The 14,028-nt window shown below is 38.3% G+C and overlaps 1 protein-coding gene across 1 annotated transcript in view; it reads right to left on the reverse strand.

The window, feature by feature from the left end:
* The window catches only part of MID1 (midline 1), a 112,281-nt gene that overhangs the window by 68,113 nt on the left and 30,140 nt on the right, over positions 1 to 14,028 (reverse strand). The window lies entirely within an intron of this gene.

Genomic DNA, 14,028 nt, shown 5'->3' on the forward strand with positions numbered 1-14,028 from the left:
ACTTTGAGGTGACTGCTTGTTATACCTCCATGCAGCTGTCTGCCACATCTACAATAGCTTACAAACTGAATGGCTAGCCTCAAAAAAACAGAGACAGAAGTCTTGGATATGTTGAAGTCCTACAAAGTTCATTAAAATTGACTGCTGAGTAGTGGAGTGAGGACTCAGTTAATGACCCTGCTGAGGAGGAAGACCGTGGTGTGAACTGAGCTGACCCACAGGGCCTACTGGAGCATGCACCTACCCTGGAAGCACCCCCTGTGCTGCCCTACTGCTTGCCCAGACAGTGGCCTAAGGAAGGGAAGAGGTACTGAGGACGCCCATGGGTTTTCAAGAAAGTATTGCAAGGAAGGAAAACTGAATTCACAGAGCATGGGAGGAAACTGGGCTTACTTGGAGGGGTTACCAAGGCACAGGCTGCTCTACTTACAGCTTTGTTAGTCCGGTTGCCCATACAGCCTACTTTGTAATGCACTTGCCACCCTTCCAGAGTCTCCAACCTGGACTGGGGCTGGGTTATACACACCAGGAAAGGAGCTAACCTCTGGCCACAGGAGAAGTAAAAGCAAAGAATAAATTCTTGGCTAAATTCTTGAGCATCCACCACTCTCAAAGCAGAAAGTATAGTATCAACCTCAGCTGGAAAGTGCTAAAATAATACCAGCTCTATCACCAGCAATACTGCAGGGTACCACTATATATCATTATGTAGTATAGTAAAATACATATGATACTATATACTCTACATTATTACATGATATACTATATTGCAATATTATTTTTTATATTTATTATATATATTATATATATAATTATAAATATATATAATTGCTATATTGCAATATAGCACTGCAGTATCACTAGCTGTAACAGGATGACTAAAAGCATAGTCCATGGCCTTGGAAAGGATTATAGTCAAGTATTACAGTGAATACAGCTTTGCATTTTTAGCACATTTGATGTATTATCAGAGCTTCAGATTCATGTTTGCAATATTTGCATGCCTCTCAAATTTAGGAAAAGTGTCTAAATTAACGACCAAGATCTGAATTATCAATGCAGTTAGATCTATAGACTGGCACATTTCCTCTAAGGAAACCTCCAAGGTTCCCAAGAACTGGTCCATCCTAACGAGCTGTTCTTTAGCTAATTCCTTCCAAAGAATAATGCCAAGCACTCAGCTAATCCATCATATCTAGGTAGGTAGACTTTGCTATTTACAATGACAGTGCCCCACTTCTACATCTGCTGAGCAGGAAGGGAGCCTTTTTCTCGACTCCTAGAATAGTTCAGAGGACTTAGGCTGGAAATCATCAAGCTGCGTAAGTATGTGCTCACCCTTAAGCTCCTTCGTAATTATGCAGACAGGTACCCAGCACTAGGAATCCATCTGAACTACGCCACTTCTACAACATGCAAAGAGTGATGTGAGCCTTCAAATTATAAAAAAATAAGCACACAAAATAAATCAATATTCAGAGAATGAGTTAATATATTAATTATCAATAGAGAGGAAAGGACAAAACATTGCATTTTGAGCCTGCTAGAAACCTTTTCCTTCTTTAGTGCATGAGACATTTATCTGTAAATAAAATGTCACTAGTGAATAATTGTGAAGTTAGAAGAAATTTGTAGTAATTAACGGCAGAGCTGAGCACTGAAACATTCCCTCCAGGGATACTTACTCAAATACTGCCTTGTTTAACTGTTAGAGAATTTAGGCTAAAGCTTAAGTAATGATAATTATCCATAACCCACAGATGACTAATTGATTACTGATGAGAGATAGTTGGTCAAAATTAAACTAATTTATCAACTTTCTATGTAGATATTACAGAGTATGCTTTAAAAACAATAATTTATGATTAGAGAACTATCCCAAATGTTTATAAGTAAAAAAGTCATAAAACTAACATTTAAAATTTTTCCCTGCAGTTTTTAATACTTACTATATTGTTATATCACGGATCCAAGACTAAAAGTGAATTAGTCAGTAGTTTTGAAATACCTGCAATAAAACAATCAATTTATAAGCAATTGAAGTGACATACTGTGTTCTTTCTTCTGTCTCCTGCTGCAGAGTCCTGTCACACATCAGAACTCTGCTCTGCTAGGTACTATATAAATGTAAGACAAAAATTTAGTCCCCGCTTAAAGGTAGTTAAACATTACAAGAAAAGATCCTAGCATTAAAAAAATGAAAAATTAATATCACCTTTTATTATTTTTTAATTCCTTGACATATGGCATTCTGAACAAGCAAAAATACAGACTTCACTGCTTTGGAAGTGTCATCTTAGAGCCTGAAGTGACCTTGCCTTGAATCACTGAGCTTTGTTCTAGGTAAGGGGACTAAATGTGAGAAATGGATGCGTATTTGGCAAACGGCAGCACTGAGACAATGAGAAGAACAGGGAAGACACAGGAGATGCAGCAAAAGTACCACTATGTAGGCTGTTCAAAGGAACCATGGGAAGTTGCAATTCAGGACATCAAAACAGGAGGATACTACATGATGGCAAAGGAACACAGCTGAAGCAATAGCTGGGATATACAATTTTGACAGTAGTACCTCGGACAATGAGGAGGAGTAAAGCAAGGCTGGAATCAACATTCACGAGGAGGCAAGAGTAGGAGCCTATATGGGGAATGATCAGCATATGGACAAGCAAGGACATGAGCATGTGAGCAGCTGTATCAGAAAATGAAAGACTGAAGATGGAAGAAACTTCAGCCTGTCTGAAACCACTGTTTTAGACAAATGCATACACACACACACATATACGTATATAAAAATACATACCTGCGTATGTGTGTATATATACACACATATATATATGCACGTGTTTGTCAGTCGTCAAAAATATCTTGACAAAATTAAGTAACTTCTGTGAATATGCATTATTCAACCCATGCGATTGGCTGATTTTCTCCAGACCCCAGCGATTTTTATTCTTGTTTCAAGCTGTGTTTGTTTCTCCCCAGCTCCTTCCCCTTCAGAGCTTGTTCCTGACTGATCTCAACTGCAATAAGTTAAAACCAAGCATGCTCATGAGAAGTGCTGCCTGAGCGTATGGGATGCTGAGATATGACTCTCAGAGAAAGATGTCAAGCCCCGCAAATGCCATTAAAGGTCAGTGTCAAAAATCTTAAAAATTAATTTCTTAGATGCATATTCTCTGAGGAAAAGCTTTAAAGAGAGCAGTAGACAGATGGGGACAAGGAAACAGTTGCAGCTATTGAGAAAGGAAGTCCACGTGGTTTAAGGAACAAAGGAGAGTGTGGGAGCACAGGGAGGGAAACGTGTATGAGGAAAACCACAGCTAGCTGAACGCATTTTAGCAAAAAATGAATGAAGACTGTAGAGCTTTGTAAGAATGACGGTAGAAAGACAACCATATTAACTGAATACACTGGTCAGAAACTTCACGAGATAAGCAAAAAAGTAGGCTTTAGCTTCTACATTTCCTTTTGGCCCCAAGATGACTCTTTCAACATAGCTACACCTACAAGGAGCTACGTTTTCTTTCCTGAATTGCAGAGCAATTGTCTCATCGTGTATGAATATACTAGTGTGTGAGGTCTGTGCTCCTGCCGTGATTTCAATGTTTATAAATAGTTACATATTGAACATATATTATATTAAACATATACTTGAACTTTGGTATCCCATATTATTAATTTGAACAAGTTGCCTTAAATGTCAATCAGCAGCCTACCTGTGACTGGAGCATGCAGTTCCTACCATCCTCTTTCACAAAGTCCCCCTTACATATATGTTCACTTATAGAAAGAGTTATGAACTTCCAGCAGGGAGTTCTCCCTAGTGATTACTGAAGAATACAAAGGTTATTCTGAGATGGTTCTCCTTTTCTCTTTCTCTCAAGCAGTTTCTGTCTCTCTCCACAGAAATTTTATTAAGAATGGATCAAAAAATAAATAATTATATATACCAGCATTTACAAAAAACAGCAACAGAAAGTTCGTTCCCAAATTCCTAATTGTCCCTGTTCCCAATCCCATACACAATCCTATCACCCTGATATCTGTAGATCTCTGTAATAACAGTTCTGTAAAGATAGGTAGGGTTCACCTTTGGACTAACTCTTTTCTTTGCAACACAGATTGGAATGCCTTAATTAGGAAAAAAAAAAAAAAAACCAAAAACCACAAGTGTCTCTTTTTGAAAGTTTACGCTGGAATGGAAATTGAATCTTTGTGACCTAATAATGTGTATAAGTGACAGGAGATTCAGTTACTGGTTCTGAAATGATCAAAAACTGTTGAAGTGAATTACAGCATTAAAAGTGGCTCTGTGCCCAGGCATTAGACTATATTTAATTTAAAGATTTTTCTTGCAGACTGAAGAATGGAATAGAATATTAGACAGCAGACGATAGAAGATAAGATAATCTATTAAATATTAAGAGTAAGGATGAGAGGAGAGTATACAATTTTATTTCATTCAGTCTTAGCTTTGTTTTAAATAAAGTAATTTAATAATGAATTCCCCTGTTAACATAAATAGTAACTGTTTACAATGCTTATCTCATGTTCTCCATGAAAATAAAAGAATACAAAATGACTATGATTATTTTCCTGATGCTTTTGGCTCTTGATCAAAGATAAACCTGAGCTGATCTGCCTGTGCCCTATACCGAGATCTTCTATTGGAAGTTACACTGCAGCATTCATTATTTGTGAAGTTTCAGGTTACTCTATTTGTTCCACTAGGACATAATGCTGTGTCAGACTTTTAAGATACTTCTATCTAACATAATTAAAAATAAAACATTTGTTCAGCTTCCTTGTTTGAAATAAACATTGAAACATTTGGATTAAAATAGGTAAGCCAAATCTGAAACCTAGATAGGAATTCAGAAATTTTTTTTCAGTTTCTTGAGGCAGCATTGTTTACTAGTTAGACTATGAGCACAATGCTAGTACTTGACTATTGACAGAAGAAAAAAACCTAGGTTCCATCTCAAGGCTTGGCAACGACTGTGGGTGAGACAAACACAAAGCTTTCTGTTCTCACTTTAAACTAAGGGTACACTCACAGAAAGTGTGGGAGTAGATACGGGTTTGAAGTGCTTCAAGAGGAAAGAGCACAATAGAAGCGACGAAAGAACGTTTGTGGTGTTCTGCAGTGTCACATTGCTTCCACTTCACGCTGTGGTTTTCTCTGAAGTTCCAACAAAGCTTTTCTCCCATCCTGCCTAAGTTCTGCTAGTACCTTAACTCAAAAGTTTAGATAAAGAATCTAGATTTAAAAGTCCAGACAAAAATCAAGAGATCATAGCTATACCTGTCACAGGGTCCAAAATAATTTTCAGTCTCCAAAATTCTCCAAGAGTAACGCTAGCCCAATGACTGAAAGAGTTGATTTTCAGGTGCAATCCACTACACAATACAAAAACTGCATGTTTGATCTCTGTGATCTCTACTGCAACCTTTGATGGTGACTCCCAGGAATAAATAAAGTCACAGCTAGTAGTAACAGGCTGCGTCTCTGATTTTCAGGTTGTTTATACATTTGGGACATGCTACACTCCTACTTTGCAATGATGACTTACAAGACACAATAATGCTAGCTGTAATGCTTTAAATGGATCCTGGCCCAGACAACGTTTAAGACTCAATAAATTTTTATTTAAACTTAACATACCAAGAAATTTAGAGGATAAAAAAAATACTCTTCTATTTTTTATTTATTTATCATTTTCAAGTAAATCTGTCTTGCTTTATGCAGCCCTACATTTAAAAGAGTATGTTCTTTTTTTCTAACATGTCTATGTAGCTTTGTCCTGTGGTAGAAAATATGCCAAAGAGAAAGGGACGCTTTCAGTTTGTTGTTTCTTGTACTGTGGTAAAAAAAATGCTGGTTGGAGGCATTCCTGGAAAATACTATTATTTAGCAATTCTGCTTAGTACTTTGAAACGTCAGCCCTGGACTTTATCCCATAAGCCCTCATATGAGTGACCCTTACTCTTGCAAGTAGTACAACTGGAGATAGCAACAGATCACTATGTACCATATATTTCCATTACATGGGGCTGATACACAATATTGTTTTTACTGTTCATGCCTCTCCCTTCTTAAAAGCTTTGAGATAATATGTGCAGTCTTTAAAAGTTCCATTCCAAATCGTACCACAAAATGCAGGATAATTTTTATTTGCAAGCAACATGCATTGGACTGCTGTGACCTCTTCCAGGTAGAGGTCCCATCGCAGTTATCCCACCTCATGGGACCTAGGCACACTGAAGGGGCAAGTTACCCATAAGGGCAGAATAAACAGCTTCCCATTATCCCTACCCTAGGCCAACAGATAAATGCCACAATTTATCCAATGCATGTATTTAGAAAAGCTGACTTTATTTGAAAACGTAGCCTTTTTTTCATGATGTCTTGAGTTAATTATAATCCTGAAGGTTTCTGTATTGTACAAGTGCAGTGTAAAATGATATGTGAAATAATTATGAACTTATCAAACAAATACTGCTAGTAAAAACCTATCTCTAAGAGTCTCAAAGCAGAGGTCTTCTATAATTTGTGAAAGACACCAGTGTGAAATAAGTGTGTGTTAGTCTGGCTGCTGAGGAATTGAGTCAAGGAACGCCATGAATCTTGTCATAATCAATTGACCTCCTTATACCTCAGTCAGACTACAAAGATAATTAAGTAAAGTAGAACTGCACTAAAAATTAGATGCAACATTTGCATCAAACATGCCTGAACTAAAAAATTCACGTATGAGACCCCAATCCTGCAGGCAATTATACACCTGGATTTAATAATACATAATGTTTCATGGCCTCCTGTAGAACCTTACCTATGAAAAGCTAATCTTAGAATTAGACCCTCCGTCACCTATATATGGTAAAAGTACCCATGGATCTTTACAAAACCAGAGGAGACATGATCTCTGCCTTGTAAAATTTAAATCAAACAGCCAAGAGCAAATAGAACAAAGAGTAATCTGAAAGAGCGTGTATGTGTTTTTTCCTCCAAACCAAACATAAAAAAAGTATTTTAGAAAAACCTAGTGTTTTAAAGGTTTCCAGACATATTTTGCATGGAATGAGACAAAAGATATGTAAGAAAAATACTATACAATGACATTAAGGCTTGTAGAGGAGTTAATCAATAAATAGCAGTCAGGTACCTAATTCACAATACAAAGTTCATGGTACTTGGGCATTTAGTTGCTCAATTAAGCACTTAGTCAAAGCACATGGTTTTTGCTGCAGTGCTTTTAAATGGTTTATATGCAGTTTGACTCCATGGACCTCACTTGAGACTTCACTACTCAAGATGCAGACAAAAAACTCAAATTAATCCCAGTAAATTTTTTATGGGTATAGCCATCGATTCCCTGTGGTACTTGTGCAGCGGCCTCCAAAGTCATCTAGGGCCTTTTCTGCTGATGCCAACGAGCCCTGAATCAGGCCTGCCATCACAGAAACATGTTAATACCAACTTCGAAAGAGTACAGAAACTGAAGCACACCCCTGAAATGGATGATAAAAACTGGATGGTACTTTGTAAGGAGTCACAATCAGAGTAGAAAGAACTGGGGTAATATCCATTCTAATTCCCTAAACATAACCCACAGTATTTACAGTAAGATTTAATTTGGTGAGTCTGGATGCATTTTTTTAGGTGAAAAAAATTTTAAAAGCCTCTCATTGAGTGTCACATCTATATTCACTGAGTTCTTCAATGTATTTCAGAGCTGTAAATACATTTCACACCAATATATAAAGGGTGAAGTAGGTAATGAGTTGAGCTAGATGTCTCCTGCTGTACTTTGAGGCCCAGAACGGCACAGAAAGAAGAAACTGCAGTACTTTTAGTGAATTAACTTCAGATTTGATCTACAGAGGCAGGTTTCTATGGGGTAATGTTAAGTAATTCACTATAGGCCCATTTAATCCTGAGGTCTCTTGCAAATAAGGCTGCCAAATTGCAAAGGTACTTTGGGAAATCACCTATTGTACATCAGATGCCAAATTGAGACTCCAGTGTTCATCCTCCGCCAAGTCCCCAGACATGAAAAGCTCATGTTTTACCTCACTAAAGACCTTATTTTTGACAGCAGAATGAGAGCTGCAACAGACTGCAGGTTGCCAATAAAAATAAGATGTTTACTAAACTTGTTTTAGACATTAAATGCTCGCCTAGGGGTCTTTAGCTCTTGGGTGTTTTCCATGATGTGAAAAAAAAATAGCAAGTACACAAAATCATTTTACATAATGAATGACAGTCCCATATCTTGTAAGCAGTCATTCTACTAAAGAGCAAGTTACTGCTCCCATTTCAATTAACAGCAAGACTTCCATGTACAGGACTGGGATCTTTAAACAGCTTTTATTTACCTTTCCTTTTCTTACATATTTTCTATGCTAATTTTCATTCTTTCCTCTCCTTCTCTCTTGTATAATTTTTTACAAATTAACTCAGTAAAATACATCTGTCTTGAAATATTTGTAATTATTAAATTACATTAAAACCGGAATTTTCACCAATTAATTTATACGTCATCAAAATAAGCAGCCCTTCACTTCAGTCAAATACCAAGTTATAATGTTCAGAGAGATCAACAACTATAATGAGACCATGATCGCTGATGTTCTCCAGACTAAGAAGTCAATAAATAATAGGCCCACCAAATATCTGCCTCAGAAATATCTTAAAATGTATTAGAACCATGAATTCAAAGACATAGCAATTATCCTTTTCACATGCAGTCTGAAAGCAAAAAATGCATTAGGATACTCAAAAGATATGTAATTATGTATTTTAAAAAAGTAGTTGAGTAGCATTATCTTAATTCAGGAGGAAAGAATACCGTCTCAGAAGGAAAAAAAGAGTCTTCAAGAGACATTGATTTTTGCTCTTTAAAGTAGACATTAACTAATTTTGTGTCTCTTAGATACTCAAAAGATATGTAATTATGTATTTTAAAAAAGTAGTTGAGTAGCATTATCTTAATTCAGGAGGAAAGAATACCGTCTCAGAAGGAAAAAAAGAGTCTTCAAGAGACATTGATTTTTGCTCTTTAAAGTAGACATTAACTAATTTTGTGTCTCTTATGACTCTGTGACCAGAAATAAAACAAGTAGACATAGTAACAAGTCATTCCAGAAATTCAAATTCCTATTGAAAAAGTGTTGCGTGAATTGGAATCAATAGCAGAAAGACAGGACACATTTTCCAACTATTTTCACCATAACTTCATAGGTTACTAGTTCATGAATGAAATAAAGAAAATAAAGAAGAATGAAATAGAGAAACAAAGAATGAAATAAAGATGAAATGCACAATATCCTGGTGACAGATTTCCTTGCACCGCACCGTCATTCTTTTACCTTCAAGACTAATCTAACCAATATGTTTGCAGGGCATTTATATAAACTTTAAATACTCACTAAAGATATTTCCCCAACAGGGACAGTTTTTCTAGTGAAGCATCAACACACAGTGTTAAGTGGGTCAGCAAAAGTAAAATGGACTATTCTCACTATGCAAAAACCTCTTTGTAGTTAGAAAGCTGGTGGTGGTTTTGTTTCCACCTATGTCTACCATTATGTGGATCATCCAGGGAGGCAGGAGTTTGGGTTACATAGAAGAGGACTGTTATTGCTAGGCAAGATTTCCTGATCAAAAGGCTGTGAACATTTGCTGTATATTCAATAAATCTGAGGTATTAAGGGCATATAGAATTGCTGGGGCTGCAAAGGCCATCTGGGCAGTGTGTGACCCTTCCCAGGGACCTACTGAAGGCTTATTATGCAGTTGAAAGTGAATATATAACACAGTGCATGTTCAGGAAGGCTGGGATGTCCTGACAGCATCAGAATTCCTGTGCACGGGTGAACAGCAGCGTGCACATGCCTGGGTGGTGATCGCTGGACATCCCAAAGGCATTTAGGATTCCAGATGAAGAGCAGCCAAATTAGAAGAGTGTGATCCATTAGAGTTACCATCTGGAAATTCTGGGCACTCTTTTACAGCCTTTAAAATTTGCACAATCCAGAAGGAGAGGACTGACCCGAGAAAACCTGGGTGTATGGAAGCTTTTTATTACAAACTTGCCAGAGATAAGAATGTGAAAAATATATCATAATAATGAATGCTGCTGAACTTCAGTCAGCCAGAATCAGGGAACCACAGTAGGTTTCCTGAGCCCCTCTCTCCCATGAAGTCCACTTGAGCAGAATGGACAAGGCTAATAGAATACATCCTTCTGATCTGATGCAGAGTTGACACAGAAAAGCTGTGTTGTCAATATACAAGCTAAACTCAGCTGAAAAGCTGGGTAAAAACTAGTACTATAGCTTGTTCATCATTAAGAAATTCCACTTAAACTAGTAAGGTGATATTTTCCAGAAATGGATAAATGCTTTTTGCTGCCATCAGCTGTCTACTAGAGTATAAGAATCTGTATTTTCCCAAAAATGTTAACTTCTTAAAACAGAAGTTCCCTCATTGGGAATGGACCTCTGGCTCACACACAATAACCATTGGAAAAAAAAAAAAAAAAAAAAAAAATTGCCCAGTCTAACTTTATTCTGTGATTGAAACTTTGCAATTGCAAATTTCTACTTAAATAAGAACTAAGTAATAGAAAGTAACATTTTGGATGAGAGTCCTTGTAGAAATTAAACTCCAGTGCTTCTCAGAAGGAGAGGTTGATTATGATAGCAGTTAGTTTTAATGAAAAGAAATTAACCAAAAGTTTGACCAAATCAGAAACACGACTTTTTCCATATTGCTTATTATTTGGATAATTTTAATTCCCAGGACTGCACTCCATAGGCTGGTAAAAAAACCACTACGCTCTGCTGCACCCAACGTGAAAGTGCCGAAGAGAGCAGCACTCTTTTGGCATTTATTGCTTGACTATGTCCTAAAGCTATCAAAAATCAGTGGTTGGAAATCAGCCCTTTCCCAAGGCATCACAGAACTTACTGCCATTTCTTGATTGTTTTGAAAACCTTGGCATCAGAAATCTTTCTCTCCTTCTCTGCCACATTGGGAAACCTGGTGTTGGGTTCCACAGCACTTGGCAGCATCTCTCCTAGTCCCTTCTGCTGTTAAACTGCACGCTGCCCCAGGGTTTCCGAATCAGACGCACATCAGGCTTCGCGGCATGCCTCCGATGGAAAAGCCTTTGAGCAATTCAGCTCTTCTACGCTGTGTGGTTCGCAAACAACACAAGCCCCTCAGCGCTCTGAGGCTGAAGTAACGCTTGCAGGGACAAGTTGCTAATAGACAGTTTCCTAATGCTGGTAGGACAAAACGGGCCACAGAAGCCGTGTGCTTCAGTAAAGAAGACCTCCCTTACATGAACGAATGAAACATTGCTGTGTTGCTGGTGGCGTACAAAAAAGAGAAGTGTAAAATCTTTCCTTCTTTCTCCTCCAGTTATTATTCATTTGTAATGCAAAAACATACCATTCAGTAATCAGAGTGATAACTCATGCAAACACTGAAAAAGCTGATAGCACGGCACAAAGTTTTTTTCTTCAAACTCTGTGGGAAGCTTCTCAACCTGGGATTTAACCTTGGGATTTGCAAAACTACAGAAAGCTGATTTAAATATCCCTGTTCAGAGAACTTGGCCCACTAGTGCTCTCACTAAGTTACAGCTGGTCAGTTGATTAAAGATGAAGGTATCCAGAAATGACTGGATTTGAGGACCACAAAAATCCAGCTGCAACAGCTGGGCCCGAATAGCCCAAACTTTGAGCACTACTCTTCAGTAGTAAGTGTCCTGGCTAATGATCTTTGAATGTAAGCAGCTGGCGCGAGATGCAACACATGCAAAGGCAAGCTATAGATAGGAGGAAGCAAAGATGGGATGTTGCAAAGATATTACAATGATCAAAACTGGACACACATCCCAAACCAGGCTGTAAGAACAAAAGGGCATTTTAATGGGTGGAAATTATTTGTAATATATTATTCTCCTCACATAATAAAGAGGAAGTCTCTTTTTTCCCTTTTGCTGTTCTCTTATATATTGGATTGAAACACTTCCTTCTGGTCCTCTCTGCCAAGACCCAGTATCAGAGGAAATATCAGCTCACTATTGTTAGTATATAAATTAGCTGAACTTCATCTAAGACCAGTCTGTAGAACTATTGTGCCAAAAAAAAAAAAAAAAAGTTGGTATTCTCTTAATGTACTGCATTTTTATTTTAAAACAAACCTGCACAGAAAACGGGATTCCTTTGGAGAATGTAATGGAGTATAAAGGGGTAAATAAGGCAGCACTTGGAAAGCAGCCTCCGCAGGTGTCTTAGCTCCACACAGGCCAGACATAACCACTGTCATACTGAGCATTACCTTATTCTGCACTACGTAGGGCTGTGACTGTAATTGATTTTCTGGGTTGGCAGCCAAACCAAAATACTGGAAGCAAAAAAGTGGCTGTGTCTCTTTGGTCCTGTCCCCACCCTGGACTGGGAAAAGAACGAACTTGACCTGGAGTTTCCACTTTTTTAAAGAGAGACTGAACCTCCAGGCTCTAGGACAACCAAGCAGGAAGGCAAACGCGGCCAACGGCGTGTCTGCTGTTAAAGCTGTTTGAGGAGCAGTGTGAGTGTCCCCCCATGCGCTGCAGGGGACCCTGTGGGCCAAAGCAGCCGGAAGAGCAGGCTGTGGACCCCGGGAATGGCAGAGCCCAGCACCTCCGGCTGGCTGGGCACAAGAGACGCCATGCATGGCACTGGGGACAAACTATGCTACTGCATAGTTTCCTCAGTTTACCGAGGAAAGGGTCGGAGGAAAAATTGCTTTCTACCCTCACAAGTGAAAGACACAAAGTGCAGTGAAGAGAGAAAGAGAAAAGCCCACTCCAAATTCCCTCTGATTTTCTCCTCAGAGAGACTGTCCTTTTTGTAGAGGGAGGTACGGTTTCCAAGACTCTCATGCCGAGATAAAAATCAAATTCCATAATCCCCGAGTCAGTGGGTAAAAGAGGGGCGACAGGACTAGAATTTATCTCCAGGCTATTTTTTTCCTCACCTCAAACTGATTCTGCAGTTCTACTCAGAAGTGAAAACAGCTTTAGGATCAAAACCCCATTTGTGATGAATTTGTGGTCACTAAAAATGTTACCCAACTCTGTTGATTAAATTGCATGATAAGGCCAGTCTGATCCTTCCAATAAGCTCAAGATTACGCCAGCATTTTCTCAGTGACTTTGCAGAACTTTACAGCAACCAATTAGCCTGACCAGACAGGCCAAAACCAAAGTCATCATCCAGTAATGCTAAAAGAATCACAGTGGAGTTGTTGAGCAACTGCTACATTTTTTTGGGGTATGGCATGGGATAGAGGCACCCGATTGCCTTCAGCAATGCTGAAGATATTATGTATGAAATCCAGGATAACTGTACAGCTTATTGTGAGCTGAAACAACATGGCAACAAATGATTTCAGCCCCTCACTAAGATTGCCAGCACTCTGTCATTTGGCAAACCTCTGAGAAGACACGAATATTTCTTTCTCTAAATCTCAGACAGCTTTGGGTTTGCAAAGCTACATAAACAAATGAATTACATGAAATCCATGACTGACCTACAAATCCCACCCTGCCTATTTCTCTTTTCACTTCCCCTTCTGGCAGTTCAAATTCAGGAGACATCAGTCTGTTGCTAGAGTAGATTTATGTTGCTGGAACATTTACCTTGAGGCCAATTGTTAGCTCTAATAACTATTTTTTATTTCCATCCAAAAGAATGTTTACTGGCCAATGCTGAGCAACAGAAGGATACAGCAGGCTCATTTTGTCTTCTTGTTTTAAACCTTAGGGTACAAAGAATATCAAACCTCAAAATAAAGTTTAGCTCTAAGTAGACGTATATATATACACATACATAACAGGGATTCCCACCTACCTCTGAACTCTTCGCTCGTAGTATTTTTTAACGTTCTTTCCACATCAAAGATGTTCTGTGAACTTTACTGTTGAACATGTTAGTCTCTAATCTCAACATTTGATCTCTACACTT

This window comes from Aptenodytes forsteri, unplaced genomic scaffold (assembly GCF_000699145.1).
Source record: "Aptenodytes forsteri isolate BGI_AS27 unplaced genomic scaffold, ASM69914v1 Scaffold200, whole genome shotgun sequence".
NCBI lineage: Eukaryota > Metazoa > Chordata > Aves > Sphenisciformes > Spheniscidae > Aptenodytes > Aptenodytes forsteri.